The sequence below is a fragment of the Oncorhynchus keta genome, chromosome 33, assembly GCF_023373465.1.
Source record: "Oncorhynchus keta strain PuntledgeMale-10-30-2019 chromosome 33, Oket_V2, whole genome shotgun sequence".
NCBI lineage: Eukaryota > Metazoa > Chordata > Actinopteri > Salmoniformes > Salmonidae > Oncorhynchus > Oncorhynchus keta.
Window position 1 is genome coordinate 5,287,260 of NC_068453.1, and position 11,596 is coordinate 5,298,855.

Here is an 11,596-nt window from a genome sequence, read left to right on the forward strand (position 1 = left end):
CTGGCTGAATACAAAGCCTGCAGACCCTGACCTGACGATCGTGTATCGCTGAGAAATACTCAGTGCCTTCCAATGTCTCAAATCTGGTTGAGTATGGCAGCGTGCGCCAGTGTCTGTGAATTTCACTTTACAGAAGTGTGTACCATCTGCAACGTCTGTCCCCGGCCAGACACACCACACCCCATGCTCTAAGCCTTTCCAGGATGACCTCGTCTGTTATGTACACTGGAAGGTTTAAGAAAGAGACAACCATTTCATCAAGTGATAGTTCCTTAGCCATGATAGGACAGTTCCGAATTTTAAAACCATCCATCAGCTGTTCTTTTCCTCTCACACTTGACAATGTCACTTCATATTGTTTGTCAGCTTTGAACCAACAGTCGCACACCAGTCCACACAATTCCTTAATCCCTCTAAATAACTCCATCATAGTAAGTTTTTCTTCACCCAAAATGTCCACAGCCACTGTTAAGGTCTTTTCATAATTTTGCGTCTGTTTAGTCGTAGAACCATTCAAAATATTTCCTTTGCTCGTCATCCTTGTCTGCATGGGTCGAAGCCATTGTATCCATTCAGGAAAAAACTAAATGCCAGGAGGAAAGTCCCCCAAACAGCAGTATGCTGCCGGGGCACACAAACAAACAAAAACTGTAACTTGTTCAATAAACAAAAATGGGATTGCATTTCAAACAAAAAAACTCTGGAGCAAACACTCAACCTCAGCACAATCAGCAACACCTGTCTCCCTCTGCTGCACAGGAAGGGAGTAATCAGGCTGGTATGGCTGTGGAAGATTTGGATAGACTATTTCAAGTTTCTGTAACTCAAAAACCTTTTGAGGAAGTGGGATGGACATTATATTATTATTATTGTGTTTAGATGAGTATACTCGACTGGGCAAAAAGATAACAGCACCTGGTATTCCCAAGCTGTCTCCCAACCAAGCACTAACCAGGACTGATGCTGCTTAGCTTCCTAGGGATGTAAACTGGGGTCCTCTGTCAGAATCAATGTCACTAGGGATGCCATGCAGTCTCCCGGGAAATGAAGTGAGCCCCTTTGGCAAATCGGTCAATAATAGTGCGAATGACTGAGTTACCATTCGATGGGGGAAGGCCAGTGAGGAAGTCCAAAGCTGTGTGTGACCAGGGGCGGCTGGGTATGGGAAGAGGACAAAGCAGACCAGATGTAGGTTTGGTGGAAGTTTTGTTCCGAGCACAGACCGAGCAGGCTGAGATGAATTCCCAAGCTTCTTTCTCCATGATGGGCCACCAAAATCGCTGACGCAGCAAGGCGACAGTCCTGTTCATGCCAGTGATAGGTGAGGTGTGTAGAATGGGCCCATTGAAGAACATCAGAACGAATTGAATCTGTCACAAACAAACAGAGCCTTACAAGGACCGTTTCTAGGATCAGGCTGGTTCTGCTGAGCCTGACATACACTGGACTCAATCTCCCAGGAGACAGCAGCAATGATGCAGGAGAATGGCATAATGGTTTCTAGCTTGGAACTTGTGTTGTCTGCGGTGAACTGATGGGAGAGGGCGTCAGGCTTGGTATTCTTAGATCCGGGGCGATAAGTAAGTATCTTCCAAAAAACAATGCCCACCTGGCCTGCCGAGAGTTCAGACGTTTGGCGGTCTGGATGTAGGCTAGATTTTTGTGATCCACCCACACAATGAAGGGAAGGACCGAACCCTCTAACCAGTGACGCCATTCCTCAAGAGCCAGTTTAATATCTTCCATAAAATCCCTTAAACGTTCTTTAACTGAAACAATATCTATTCAAGTTTGTTTTAATTCCCCTAAAACCACCTGCCTTCTAGAAAATTCACGTTTATCGGGATTTATCTCTCCATATGTCAATAAGTTCTCAAAACCCCCTTAGAAGCATAATTTCTAAAAATAGCTCCCCTTGTCAAATCTAATCTGTCCATTTTCACAAAATCCCCCACCACAATGCAATTTCCCACACACCATCGTTGTCACGGTCTTCCTCGGAGAGCAGGCAGAGGATGCACTGCACCCTCCCAGCGCCCCGGAGACACAGCACGCAGAGCCGGCGCAGGATACCCTGGACCAAAACTGCGTACCGGCAACCAGACCCGCTGAGCAGGCACCATACGCCCTGGCTCGATGCCCGCACTCGCATGACACTCGGGGGGGCTACCCTACAGCGCACCGGGCTATGGCGACACCGTGCGCTTAACACAGTGCCTGACCAGTAACGCGCTGCTTATAATAAGCACGAGGAGTGAGTTCAGGTCTGCTACCTGGCTTAGCTCCATACCTCATGTGCCACCCCCCAAAAATTGGGGCTGCCTCTCGTACCTGTTGCACTGCCGTGCTGCCTTCGCTGCCTCCAGCTCTGCTTTGGGGCGGCGATATTCCCCAGCCTGTGCCCAGGGTCCCTCTCCGTTCAGTATCTCCTCCCATGTCCTGGAGTCCTGTGATGCTGGCCGGTGTTGTTGCTGCTGTCGTCGCTGTCTTTTACCACGCCGCTTGGTCCTTGGTTGGTGATTCTATCACGGTCTTCCTCTTCATCTGAAGAGGAGAGGCGAGAAGGATCAGAGGACCAAAATGTGGCGTGGTATGTGTTCATAGTGAATTTTAATAAAGAGAACACTGAACACTGCAACACTATACAAAAGAGTAACAAAAACAATGACGACCGTGAATCTACAAATGAGACCTGTGCTGACACAAGCCACTAACATAGACAATCACCCACAAACAAACCAACCCAGGCTACCTAAGTATGATTCTCAGAGACAACTAATGACACCTGCCTCTGATTGAGAACCATACTAGGCCGAAACATAGAAAATCAAACAGACTCCCCACCCAACTCACGCCCTGACCATACTAAATAAAGGAAATAAAGGTCAGAACGTGACAATCGTCTCACTTCAATAAATACAACCTCACCCTCTTATTTCGTTATTTGGTGCATAAACATTTACTATACTCAAAATCTAAAACTAAAATCCTGCCATTGTTATCATCATGTATATCTACCATTTTGTCCACCACATCCATTACATTACATTTACATTTAATTTAAGTCATTTAGCACGCTCTTATCCAGAGCGACTTACAAATTGGTGCATACACCTTATGACAACCAGTGGAACAGCCACTATCTAAATCTTGTTGGGGGATCATCCTAGGTATTCTTGAAGAGGTGGGGTTTCAGGTGTCTCCGGAAGGTGGTGATTGACTCCGCTGTCCTGGCGTCGTGAGGGAGTTTGTTCCACCATTGGGGGCCAGAGCAGCTAAACTGGGCTGAGCGGGAACTGTACTTCCTCAGTGGTAGGGAGGCCAGCAGGCCAGAGGTGGATGAACGCAGTGCCCTTGTTTGGGTGTAGGGCCTGATCAGAGCCTGGAGGTACTGAGATGCCGTTAGCAAAACCAAATGGAAATAGAGAGCGGAGGAGCGGGGTGACAGAGAACTTGGGAAGGTTGAACCAGACGGGCTGCTCACTTTGTAGGGGTTTAATAAGGGAGCCCAGCCAACAGCGAAGTAATCAAGACCAAGTGCCTGGATTTGCGCCGTCTTACGGATGTTGTGAGCATGAACCTACAGGAACATTTACTATCACGCCAAGGTTCTTAGCGCTCTGGGAGGAGGACACAATGGAGTTGTCAAAGATCATGGAACGGGCAGTCCTTCCCCCGGAGGAAGAGGAGCTCCGTCTTGCTGAGGTTCAGCTTGAGGTGGTGATCCGTCATCCACACTGATATGTCTGCCAGACATGCAGAGATGAGATTCGCCACCTGGTCATCAGAAGGGGGAAAGGAGAAGATTAATTGTGTGTCGTCTGCATAGCAATGATAGGAGAGACCATGTGAGGTTATGACAGAGCCAAGTGAATCCTTCCTTAATAAAATAGCGACGCCACTAGAATTCCCCCTACCATTATTCACAAAAATAAAATCCCTCCACACTTTGACTTTCAATACACAATCATTGTCCCAATGTGTCTCTTGTAGGCATAAGATATCCATATTCTTCATTTGAACTATATTTTGAAATGTATTCATTGTCCATTTACATTTAGGGACATAAAATAAAAAATATATACCTTCACTGTGTTTTTTCCCTTTTCCATCCTTTTTCACATCCCCAGCCACCACTTTCCTCTTCCTGTAGAGAGGTTAAGGGGAAGCTATCTTTTCAGTGTCGTCTGTATCCGAAATCAACTCTAAATCCATCTCATCAAACCAACTCAAATTCTTCTTTCCCATGTCAGTTGTGCTTTCTGTATCCATTTCCGTCTCCTGTATCGTTGACAGCGTCCCACTCTCCTCCACTTCACCTCCTCCCGAGGCACCCACAAGAGCCGAGCCTCCGCCCCAAACCTGTGCGTCCCCAGTGCCTCCACCCAGCCCAATCCCTCCCTCCTCCTGAAAACTCCCTCTTCTCATCTCTGAATCCATGCTGCTCCCTATTTCATCCGCCACCTTCTCTCTCTCTCTCCTCTTCTCTATAATTTTCTTCTCCAAGCGGTGATACAGCTGCTTCATCAATCAGTACTTGAATTCTCTCCACACTTGTACTACTCTGTTCTTATCCTGCATCTTCCGCAAACTGCCCTATCCCTCACTCCGATACGTTCTCTCGCATGGTTTCCGCACTTAAAACACTTAAAATCAGGGTAGTCTTAAAATATGTCCAGGTTGAATACACAAGCGACACTCCCTGACCTGTTTGTCATGAATCATCCTGAAATATTCGCCACCTTCCAGTGTCTCAAACTTTGTGGAATACGGCAAAGACTGCACGGTGTCAGTGAACTTCACCTTACAGTATCTCGTTTCGTCCCCGGCCAAACTCTCCTTTGGATATCTTAGACGGCAGCTACACCCCAGCTGCGCAGTTTCTCCAGTATAGCCGTCCTCGATATAAACCGGCAAGTTCATAAACGAGACTATTAGTTTGTTTGTCATCATGTCTCTCGCCATTATCTTTGTGTCCTTAATCATGAAACCATCCATTAAATGCTCTTTTCCTTTTGCATCCCACATCGTGCCTTCATATTTTCTGTCTCCTTTTATTCTGCACCCCACCACCTCTCCGCACACATCCTTAATTGATCTTAATAATTCCATCGTCATTATTCTGTCTTCTCCCATCAATTCCACTGCCACCATTCGCTCTTTGCCATATTTTAAACCACCTTCAGGTCAATGTTTTGTCCGTTGTGCATTGCCTTTGTCCTCGCCATGTTGTCCGTTATGGTAAACCAAAATAAGACACCAAAACTCCCCCAAGCAGCAAAACAGCAAGGGGGGGAAAAACAAACCAAACTTATTCAACTGCAAAAATCTAACTCACTTTGACTTTATATAGTGCACCAAGAGCTAGTTTGTTACTTACGACCACACCGGCCTGAGTACGCATTTCCTGATTGGAGAAGTGACGACAGGTGCGAGTGTCTGAGCTGTGAGTGAGTGTTTGCTGGAGAGTGTTTGCTCGAGAGCTATTTTTGTTAATTAATTGGTTTTTGCAATATAATTTATTATTTTCTTCAGTTGAATAGTTTAAAGTTTGGTTAGTCTTCCCCTTGCAGTTTTTCTGCTTGGGGGAGAGTTTTTTTTTTAAATTCATTTTTTACTATGACGGACAACATGGAAAAGACAAACGGAATGGACAAAGACAACGAAAAGGCGCAACGGAAGAAAAATGAAGATAACGAAGGAGTGAAATATGGAAAAGAATACACGGTGGCAATTGTGTTGGAAGGAGAAGACAAAGTGACGACAATGGAACTACTAAGAGCAATTAAGGAGGTGTGTGGAGAGGTGGTGGGATGCCGAATGAAAGGAGAAAAGTACGAAATTACGATGAGAAATGAAAGAGGAAAAGAACGGTTAATGGATGGATTGCGAATAAAGGACACACGGATTCTGGCGAGAGATATTAATGTGAAGGAATTGGTGGTGTCTTTTATGAATCTCCCAGTATACTTAGAAGATGGTGTGATACTGGGCAAGCTGAGAAGCTGGGGAGTGGCAGCCGTCTTGGAGATAAGGAGGAGAGTTTGGCCAGGAACGGAGGTGGTTGACGGGACACGTTTCTGCAAGGTCAAGTTCACAGAAAAAGTGACATCATTACCTTATTCTACAAGAATTGAGACGTTGGAGGGAGCAGAATATTTCAGGGTCATTCATGACAAACAGGTCAGAGTGTGTCGTATGTGTATTCAACCCGGGCACATAGTTAAAGACTGCCCGGAATTTAAGTGTGGCAATCAAGGACACTATGCGAGAGAATGTGATGGAGAAAAGGAAAGGAATTTTTGTGGTGGATGCAGAAAGAGATTGGAAAGAGGTTGGCGGATTGCAACTGTGGAGAGGTTAGGGCTGAAGAGGGGAGTCAAACAATATTCGAGGTAGCAGTGGTATTGTCGCAAAAAGGAGAAGAAGATGGAGAGGACGTGGTGGAAGCTGGAGAGACGGAGGAAGGAAGAAGGACCAGAAGATAAATGACTCAGAAATAAGAAGAGGGAGTTTTCAGGAGGAGTGGACTGGGGGGAATCACGGGGGACTCACAGGTTTTGGGGGAAAGCACAGCACTAACAAGTAGCCCGGGGGGTGAAGAAATGGAGGGGGTTATGGAGTTGATGACAATACCAGAGACGGCGATGAGCACGGGGAGCACAACGACTATACCAGAAGTGGAGATGAATACGGGGAGCACAACGGAGGTGGATGCCAAGAGTGGGAGTTGGCTGGATAACATGGACTTGGAGGAGATATCGGACACGGATGATGGGGCAAAGATGGAAAGAACGAGGGAAGGATACAGGAAGAGGAAAGCGGTGGGAAGAGGGGGAGAGAAAGGGTGGAAGAAGAAAGAAACTGGATAACAGGTAGAGGATAATGAAATTATATTTTATTATTTATTAGTATATAATGTCAATAAATGCAAATGGTTTGAGAACAATGGGAAAATTAAATAGAATAGTCCAAATGATATTTTATGTATTCAAGAAACACACTGGGATAGCCACTGCCAGCTAGCCTACTTCAGCAGTACTGTATCATTTTAATCATTTTAGTCAATAAGATTCTTGCTACGTAAGCTTAACTTTCTGAACATTCGAGACGTGTAGTCCACTTGTCATTCCAATCTCCTTGCATTAGCGTAGCCTCTTCTGTAGCCTGTCAACTATGTCTCTGTCTATCCCTGTTCTCTCCTCTCTGCACAGACCATACAAACACTCCACACCGCGTGGCCGCGGCCACCCTAATCTGGTGGTCCCAGCGCGCACGACCCACGTGGAGTTCCAGGTCTCCGGTAGCCTCTGGAACTGCCGATCTGTGGCCAACAAGGCAGAGTTCATCTCAGCCTATGCCTCCCTCCAGTCCCTCGACTTCTTGGCACTGACGGAAACATGGATCACCACAGATAACACTGCTACTCCTACTGCTCTCTCTTCGTCCGCCCACGTGTTCTCGCAGAGAGCTTCTGGTCAGCGGGGTGGTGGCACCGGGATCCTCATCTCTCCCAAGTGGTCATTCTCTCTTTCTCCCCTTACCCATCTGTCTATCGCCTCCTTTGAATTTCATGCTGTCACAGTTACCAGCCCTTTCAAGCTTAACATCCTTATCATTTATCGCCCTCCAGGTCCCCTCGGAGAGTTCATCAATGAGCTTGCCTTGATAAGCTCCTTTCCTGAGGACGGCTCACCTCTCACAGTTCTGGGCGACTTTAACCTCCCCACGTCTACCTTTGACTCATTCCTCTCTGCCTCCTTCTTTCCACTCTCACCCTTTTGACCTCACCTTCACCCCCCTACTCACAAGGCAGGCAATACGCTCAACCTCATCTTTACTAGATGCTGTTCTTCCACTAACCTCATTGCAACTCCTCCAAGTCTCCGACCACTACCTTGTATCCTTTTCCCTCTCGCTCTCATCCCACTTCCCACACTGCCCCTACTCGGATGGTATCACACCGTCCCAACCTTCGCTCTCTCTCCCCCGCTACTCTCTCCTCTTCCATCCTATCATCTCTTCCCTCTGCTCCCTTCTCCAACCTATCTCCTGATTCTGCCTCCTCAACCCTCCTCTCCTCCCTTTCTGCATCCTTTGACTCTCTATGTCCCCTATCCTCCAGGCCGGCTCGGTCCTCCCCTCCCGCTCCGTGGCTCGACGACTCATTGCGAGCTCACAGAACAGGGCTCCGGGCAGCCGAGCGGAAATGGAGGAAAACTCGCCTCCCTGCGGACCTGGCATCCTTTCACTCCCTCCTCTCTACATTTTCCTCCTCTGTCTCTGCTGCTAAAGCCACTTTCTACCACTCTAAATTCCAAGCATCTGCCTCTAACCCTAGGAAGCTCTTTGCCACCTTCTCCTCCCTCCTGAATCCTCCTCCCCCTCCTCCTCCTCTCTGCAGATGACTTCGTCAACCATTTTGAAAAGAAGGTTGACGACATCCGATCCTTGTTTGCTAAGTCAAACGACACCGCTGGTTCTGCTCACACTGCCCTACCCTGTGCTCTCCTCCTCCCCTCTCTCCAGATGAAATCTCGCGTCTTGTGACGGCCGGCCGCCCAACAACCTGCCCGCTTGACCCTATCCCCTCCTCTCCAGACCATTTCCGGAGACCTTCTCCCTTACCTCACCCCGCTCATCAACTCATCCCTGACCGCTGGCTACGTCCCTTCTGTCTTCAAGAGAGCGAGAGTTGCACCCTTCTGAAAAAACCTACACTCGATCCCTCCGATGTCATCAACTACAGACCAGTATCCCTTCTTTCTTTTCTCTCCAAAACTCTTGAACGTGCCGTCCTTGGCCAGCTCTCCCGCTATCTCTCTCAGAATGACCTTCTTGATCCAAATCAGTCAGGTTTCAAGACTAGTCATTCAACTGAGACTGCTCTTCTCTGTATCACGGAGGCGCTCCGCACTGCTAAAGCTAACTCTCTCTCCTCTGCTCTCATCCTTCTAGACCTATCGGCTGCCTTCGATACTGTGAACCATCAGATCCTCCTCTCCACCCTCTCCGAGTTGGGCATCTCCGGCGCGGCCCACGCTTGGATTGCGTCCTACCTGACAGGTCACTCCTACCAGGTGGCGTGGCAAGAATCTGTCTCCTCACCACGCGCTCTCACCACTGGTGTCCCCCAGGGCTCTGTTCTAGGCCCTCTCCTATTCTCGCTATACACCAAGTCACTTGGCTCTGTCATAACCTCACATGGTCTCTCCTATCATTGCTATGCAGACGACACACAATTAATCTTCTCCTTTCCCCCTTCTGATGACCAGGTGGCGAATCGCATCTCTGCATGTCTGGCAGATCACACCACCTCAAGCTGAACCTCGGCAAGACGGAGCTGCTCTTCCTCCCGGGGAAGGACTGCCCGTTCCATGATCTCGCCATCACGGTTGACAACTCCATTGTGTCCTCCTCCCAGAGCGCTAAGAACCTTGGCGTGATCCTGGACAACAAACACCCTGTCGTTCTCAACTAACATCAAGGCGGTGGCCCGTTCCTGTAGGTTCATGCTCTACAACATCCGCAGAGTACGACCCTGCCTCACACAGGAAGCGGCGCAGGTCCTAATCCAGGCACTTGTCATCTCCCCGTCTGGATTACTGCAACTCGCTGTTGGCTGGGCTCCCTGCCTGTGCCATTAAACCCCTACAACTCATCCAGAACGCCGCAGCCCGTCTGGTGTTCAACCTTCCCAAGTTCTCTCACGTCACCCCGCTCCTCCGCTCTCTCCACTGGCTTCCAGTTGAAGCTCGCATCCGCTACAAGACCATGGTGCTTGCCTACGGAGCTGTGAGGGGAACGGCACCTCAGTACCTCCAGGCTCTGATCAGGCCCTACACCCAAACAAGGGCACTGCGTTCATCCACCTCTGGCCTGCTCGCCTCCCTACCACTGAGGAAGTACAGTTCCCGCTCAGCCCAGTCAAAACTGTTCGCTGCTCTGGCCCCCAATGGTGGAACAAACTCCCTCACGACGCCAGGACAGCGGAGTCAATCACCACCTTCCGGAGACACCTGAAACCCCACCTCTTTAAGGAATACCTAGGATAGGATAAAGTAATCCTTCTCACCCCCCCTTAAAATATTTAGATGCACTATTGTAAAGTGGCTGTTCCACTGGATGTCATAAGGTGAATGCACCAATTTGTAAGTCGCTCTGGATAAGAGCGTCTGCTAAATGACTTAAATGTAATGTAAATGTTTGTTTTAGAAGTAAAAAAAATATGGAGGGATTTTATTTATGTAAACAATGGCAGAGGGAATTCAAGTGGGGTTGCAATTTTATTAAGGAAGGATGTAGTAGAAAATGTGAAGAAGATATATAATGATAATAATGGGAGGATTTTAATTTTGGATTTTGAATATATGAATAGGGTTTTTAGGATTATAAATATTTATGCGCCGAATAATGAGAGAGCGAAGGAATTTATTTTTAGAATTAGGTAAATGGTGCAAGGGTAACTGTATTTTAGTTGGGGATTTTAATGTTAAAATGAATAGATTAGATATGTCAAGGGGAGCTATTTTTAGAAGTGACGTATCGAGGGGGTTTTAAGGAAGATTGTGTGAAAACAGTCTGATTGATATATGGAGAGACGAGAACCCGAACAAGAGAGGATTTTCTAGAAGGCAGGTGGTTTTAGGGGAGTTGAAACAGACACGGATAGATCTGGTTTTAGTAAATGAAGGGTTAAGGAATTTTATGAAGGATATTAATTATATTTTTACAACTTTTAGTGATCATGCTGGGTTAACATTTTCGGTGGGGTTAGATAAAGAAAGGAAAGGGGGGGAATATGGTGCATGAATGCAGGGTGATGAATAATATGGAATACAGCTTAAATCTTTGATAGAACATGAAATGGAGGATAAGCAAAAAGGGAATGATAAGTGCCAGTGGTGGGAAAATGTAAAGAAAAAAAATAAAGGTTTTAGTATTAGATATGCAAGGAAGAAGAGGAGTAGGATGACAAGAGAAGAACATTTTTTAAGAGAAAAATTGAATGAAGAAATGAGGAAATGTGATATTAATCCTATTTATAATATTGAAAGGTTTTTAGATTTAAAGGCACAATTGAGCAAATGTGAAATAGATAAGTGTAAGGGGGCATCTATTAGAAGTAGGGCAAAGTATGTGTTGGAAGGGGAGAAATGCACGTCTTTTTTTCTTGGTTTAGAGAAAACTAAACAGACGAAATCATATATTAGTGAGATAGAAAATGTAAAGGGTGAAGTGGTAAATGATTATGTTGAGATATTAGAAACCGTACAGAATTTTTATAAGGATTTATTTAAGAAAGGGGAGGTGGATGAGGGGTGTGTAAAGGAGATTTTAGGTAGTGTGCATGTGCAAATTGGTGTTGAGGATAAGCAAAGATGTGATAGGAAGATAACAGTGGATGAAGTGAAAGATGCAATTAAGGGTTTACAAATAAATAAAAGTCCTGGAGTAGATGGACTAATTGCAGAGTTTTATAAAATGTATGAAAGTTTTTTAGCACCGATTTTAATGGAAGTGTATCAATATATGGAAGATAATAATACTGTTTCAGACTCCATGGTGACAGGGCTGATATCGATTTTATATAAAA